Consider the following 6485-nt stretch of genomic DNA (forward strand, 5'->3'; position numbering starts at 1 on the left):
ACCTGAGAAGTGGGAATTTCATTACAGATCAGCACAGGAGCACTTTCAACTGAAATCACAAACTGTTTCGATAACAGTTCGAAAACAGATGTAAGATTGACAGCGTCCTCAAAACATGAAAAAAACTGTTCTTGTAATACTTTTAAGATCACACTGAAGTATTCAAACCACAAGTTTTCTTTTTAAGTGAGCTTAGGGAAATTGACTGTGTTTGTCAGAATTTGTCCCTTCTATAATACGATTTTCTTTTTAAATGCGTCCCAGTGAAATCAGAAAAAAGTTGTTTCACACCTTGCAGTATCTTACTGTGGGCAGTGTGCAGTCAAATTCACTTAAAGTGCGCCGGCCGGAGTGGCCGAGCGGTTCTAGGCGCTACAGTCTGGAACCGGGCGACTGCTACGGTCGCAGGTTCGAATCATGCCTCGGGCATGGATATGTATGATGTCATTAGGTTAGTTAGGTGTAAGTAATTCTAAGTTCTAGGGGACTGATGACCTCAGATGTTAAGTCCCATAGTGCTCAGAGCCATTTCACTTGAAGTGCGAACTCTGCAATCCATTCCGGATACTCTAATTTTCGTTCCTTTTAAAATCGAAAAGTCGTACCAGGCATGCCTCTTGACTCAATCGACGTGCTTTGAAATAATATATAAAGTACCCATACGCTTCGCTCATTTCCATTGTCAACTGTTGCAACTGAAAGTGTAGAAATGTCACAGATTCCTTCATGCCCCTTGCTTGCAAATTTAGCGCATTGTGCTTCTTGATGTACGATACAATGAATCCCGCTTAGTTATCATTGTAATGTTTAGCTCTTTCATTGTCAACTAAATCTTGAAATTTTTTCTGCGTGGTACTGTCGTCAGTTCATAACAAATTTTCAGTACACATCTACTACGCGACTGCATAATAGATATTTGGATTTCTTATTACTCTTTACTGTCATTCCTAGTTGTTTTTAAAGGCTGCGACGATAGACTGCTATGACTACATCTTTTTGTGGAAACAGCCACTGGAATTGCGAAAGTCCTTTGTACCACGAACAAAGGGCGAAGAGTAAAAAGCGTTGACACCACAACTGTGCCGAACTGAAGAGGAAGATGCTGACCGAAAAACGCCACATCGGGATGCTAAACGAACTGTCATGCCGTAACGGGTACTTCCAAGAACCACCGAACAAAGCTGAGACAGGGTGAGCCTCAGCTCGCACACGGCAGCACATGCAGCACGCGTGCGGTGCAATTTGGCACGCTGTAGTAGGCCCTGGTCTAGAGCAGTCTCTTGAAGCACTGTCTGGCAGGAGACGTGCGACGGAGACAGTGAATTTCCTGGCTTGGAGACCTCTGTTTCTTCGGTGTCTTTGGGCACGAAAGGCAAGATATGAACATGGCACTCACGGATGAGAGTTCATAATACTTATCTCATTAATTGCATTGTGCAACTCAAAGTAAGATATATTTTTGGTTAACGCACCACCCAAATGAAAATACGCCTCGACGCTAAACATCAAAATCTAGGTTAATCATCTAATCGTAATGGAAGATGGTTGCAATTTGTGTGCAAATTTCTCAGATTGAATGCTCTTCCTATGCATGTAAAGTGGGGCAGTAGTTAATAGAAAATCACCTATGGACTTCGAACTTTGGCTCTATTTCAGGTAATCTCCTTGTCTAATTTTCCAACCTATATTATTTACACTTACGCTGCTTGGTTAGAGATGATTTGCATTGCATGTGTCTCCAAAGATATAGTGGACTTGATTGGAATTTATTTAACAACTTCATAAATCTGTACATCCCCCACTAGTGAATGTAAATACTCGTATCACCATCTCAAAGAGTACTCAGATCAGTCATGCCAAACAATTTCAGGTATTTTTAGTCATGCAGAAACTTAAACTACAAATACCACTTTCAGAATCTGTAAGCAAAACTTTGACCATTTTCGGATGCAAGCAGAGACGTCAGTCAGCGACATGGCGTATACTAGGCCGTTTTTGTACACGGCAGAAGTGGAAAAGTGTTTGTGCCATATCTATGAACCTGAAAAAAGAAATAGTAATAAGCAGAGTCAAAAGTAAATACACATTACCAGCAGTATAGCGAAAATATTTAACTAGTAGAGCGTAGTAGCTAAACAGAATTGCTGATTTGCACAGGAAAGCTGCAGCATTCAATTTACTGCCGATGTTTTAACAATGTACTAACTGAAGATCCAAATGTGTATCACGCTAACTGGAGATGGGTGAAGGCCCTAAACGAGTATTAGCTGCAATATAAATACATAAACAAGATTTTGGTTGCTGTGTTTCTTTTAAAATATATATATATGTAACCCACAGCCACGGAAATTAACAACCGATAAAATGGATAAATTATTATTCAAGAACATCGGTTTGATACTACTCGTAGGGTTGAACTGCAGTGTTGTGAATATTGCGACTGTCGAGTACAGAACTGCAAGATGGATGGGGAGATCGATATCGTACACTATGTGATCAAAAGTATCCGGACAGCTCACAAAAAATGACTTACAACTTCGTGGCACCGTCCATAGGTAATGCTGGAATTCAATATGGTGTGGCCCACTCTTAGCCTTGATGACAGCTTCCACTCCCGCAGGCATACGTTCACTCGAATGCTGGAAGGTTTCTTGGGAAATGGCAGCCAATTCTTGACGGAGTGCTGCACTGAGAGGTATCGATGTCGGCCGGTGAGGCCTGGCACGAAGTCGGGTTCCAAAACATTCCAAAGATGTTCTATCAGGTCAGGACTCAGTGCAGGCCAGTTCATTAGACGGATGTTATTGTCGCGTAACCACTCGGCGACAGGCCGTGCATTATGAAACGGTGCTCCATTGTGTTGAAAGATGCATTCGCCATCCCCGAATTGCTCTTCAACAGTGGGAAGCAAGAACGTGCTTAAAACATCAATGTAGGACTGTGCTGTGATAGTGACTCGCAAAACTACAAGGGATGCAAGGCCCCTCCAAGAAAAACACGACTACACATAACACCGCCACCTCAGAATTTTATACCGTTGGCATTACACACGCTGGCAGATGTTCACCGGGCATTCTCCATGCCCACACCCCGCCATCGGATGGCCACATTGTGTACCGTGATTCGTCACTGAACATCATGTCATTCCATTGTTCATTCGACCGTTGTTTACGTTCCTTACACCAAGCGAGGCATCATTTGGCATTTACAGGCGTGATGTGTGGCTTATGAGCAGCTCCTCGACCATGAAATTCAAGTTTTCTCACCTCCCGCCTAACTGTCATACTACTTGCTGTGGATCCTGATGCAGTTTGGAATTCTCATTCGATAGTCAGTATAGACGTGTGGCTGTTAGACATTACGACCTCCTACAACTGTCGGCGGTCTTTGTCAGTCAACAGACGAGGTCGGCCTGTACGCTTTTGTGCTGTACGTGTCCCTTCACGTTTCCACTTCACTATCACAAAGGGAACAGTGGACCTAGGGTTGTTTAGGAGAGTGAAAATCTCGCGTACAGACGTATGACACAAGTGACACCGTATCACCTGATCACGTTCGAAGCCCGTGAGTTCCGCGGAGCACCCCATTCTGCTCTCTCACGATGTCTAATGACTATTGAAGTCGCTGATATGTAGTAGGTGGCAGTAGGTGGCAGCGCGATGCACCTAATATGAAAAACGTATGTTTTGGGGGTGTCCGGATACTTTTGAGCCCGCCGCAGTGGCCGAGTATTTCTAGGCGCTTCAGTCTGGAACCGCACGACCGCCACGCTCGCAGGTTGGAATCCTTTCTCGGGCATGCATGTGTGTGATGTCCCTAGGTTAGTTAGGTTAAAGTAATTGTAAGTTATAGGGAACTGATGACCTCAGATGTTAAGTCCCATAGTGCTCAGAGCCATCTGATACTTTTGACCACATTGTGTGTTTGTCTTCTGGACAGAGTTTGAACGTAACAGTATCGCTCCCCCTCTCTGTTTCAGAAGGCGGTCGTTGTACAAAATAATTGCGACGCTCAACCAGGGGCCATGTATCGCCAAATCTGCGCCATGATGTTCCTCTGCTACCCATCCATCTCACGTCAATAACCTTCATTAAAACTATTGACAGTTCATCTGTAATTATAAAACAGGGTATGCGCTTGCAAATCCACTTATTTACATAATGGTTACAAATTACTCTAAGAAATTTAGCTGTAAATATTTAATGCTACCTCATTAGCACACGTCTGTCTACGTGATAAGGAAATCAAAATGACAGTTTCACTACAACTTCTCATAAAATGATCTTAGTTGTTCTAAAAGGAACAGGCTCCCTGAATCCTGCTAGTTAAATGTTTAATTGCACGATACACCAGTTCACAAGTCCGCAGACATTACACAACTGTCACCTATAAGTAATTTACAACCATATAAAGAAATCTAATTCTCCAGTTGTATTAAACACAGTTCTCATAATAGGAATCTACGTGGTCGCTATAAAAACTACGAGATTCCCTCTTTGTGGTCGTGGTAAAATCATGATTTATGTTATATTCTGGTGAACATGTAGCCTTATGAAATCATCGGATAATTTTTGATCATCATTGTTGTTCGATTCTGGTGAACATGTAGTCTTATGAAATCATCCAATTTTTGATCGCTGTACATGTATGGATATAGTAACGTAACGTCGCAGAAAACAAAACTATGCCTATTTTGAATGACAATCATTATGACAAAATTTAGGCAGCACCTTGATCACTACATTCGCTTCATATGGATCTAGTAGCCCATTTGTGAACATTGATAAGACAAAGTTTCTTTGAACCCAATATAATCCACCATCAAATACCAATAATAGGACGGTTCCTTCCAGTTGATGAACTTACACCTCATCGAGTTCTTGAATTCCATCGAGTTGTATAGGGTCATGTAAGGCATTATGTGCGGACGGCTATCGTGTTGTCTGTTTATGCGGAAGCCAGTGAACCAGTGAAAACCCTTGAGGCAAGAACTGCTATGAAAGTATGGAAAATCTACGCAGCTAAAAAAAATGCACCAGGTAACAAATAGATATAAAAGTTAAATGTGCTATTGTGTTTCAAAGTAGACTGTTGAGCAGACTTGGTCTTTCTAGTTCTAAAATCTATAGTGTCAAACGATTTCTCCGAAAATCTTTCCTCCCGAGAATACTTCAGTACGTTATCTGTTACATTACTTGGTATGTTGTCCACGTAATTTTAAAGTTGTGAAAGAGCGTTGCTGGAGTTCCATCACGCTTCATGGTGGACAGGACGTGTATCATAAACGTCTATATAGCTTGGACTGCAACTGAGGTGGTGAATGTGAGTAGCTGGTTTACACCCGCGTCATATCGCAAGAAGAGGTAGCAGAACAACGGAAGGCGATAGTGACAATTGCAGTTCTGACAACCCCACACTTAATAGGCAGATTTGGCACCTCCGCCATGTGATCATCACATATTGCGCAGTAGCCCATTATGTTATCGGATGGTTCGAGAACACTTACAGATCACGGGATATCACCAAAGACTGTTTCACTACGTATCAGGCCAGTTTACCTGTCCGTTTAGCCAGTGTCACTGACCCACGACCTCAAACACTTATAAACACAATGGAAACGTTAATGTCGACAGTAGCGTGCTGATACAGTAAGTAGTCTCTACTGGCAAACGGAAAACCAGATTTTTTTCAAAGAAAACGACGTTCCGCTTAAGGAGGTCGGAGACTGACTTATTATAGTTTATTTATTTTTGACGCAATCACTTTTAATACGCAGACATAAACGATTTCGGCCAACAAAGGCCATCTTCAGACGCTACAATAGGATAAACAAAAAGCTTATACTAAGCTCTAAAACAAGTAAAATAGGTTTAATATTGAATTAAGCAATGTGCAATTAAAATACACTCCTGGAAATGGAAAAAAGAACACATTGACACCGGTGTGTCAGACCCACCATACTTGCTCCGGACACTGCGAGAGGGCTGTACAAGCAATGATCACACGCACGGCACAGCTGACACACCAGGAACCGCGGTGTTGGCCGTCGAATGGCGCTAGCTGCGCAGCATTTGTGCACCGCCGCCGTCAGTGTCAGCCAGTTTGCCGTGGCATACGGAGCTCCATCGGAGTCTTTAACACTGGTAGCATGCCGCGACAGCGTGGACGTGAACCGTATGTGCAGTTGACGGACTTTGAGCGAGGGCGTATAGTGGGCATGCGGGAGGCCGGGTGGACGTACCACCGAATTGCTCAACACGTGGGGCGTGAGGTCTCCACAGTACATCGATGATGTCGCCAGTGGTCGGCGGAAGGTGCACGTGCCCGTCGACCTGGGACCGGACCGCAGCGACGCACGGATGCACGCCAAGACCGTAGGATCCTACGCAGTGCCGTAGGGGACGCACCGCCACTTCCCAGCAAATTAGGGACACTGTTGCTCCTGGGGTATCGGCGAGGACCATTCGCAACCGTCTCCATGAAGC

Source organism: Schistocerca americana, chromosome X (assembly GCF_021461395.2).
Source record: "Schistocerca americana isolate TAMUIC-IGC-003095 chromosome X, iqSchAmer2.1, whole genome shotgun sequence".
NCBI classification, from domain to species: domain Eukaryota; kingdom Metazoa; phylum Arthropoda; class Insecta; order Orthoptera; family Acrididae; genus Schistocerca; species Schistocerca americana.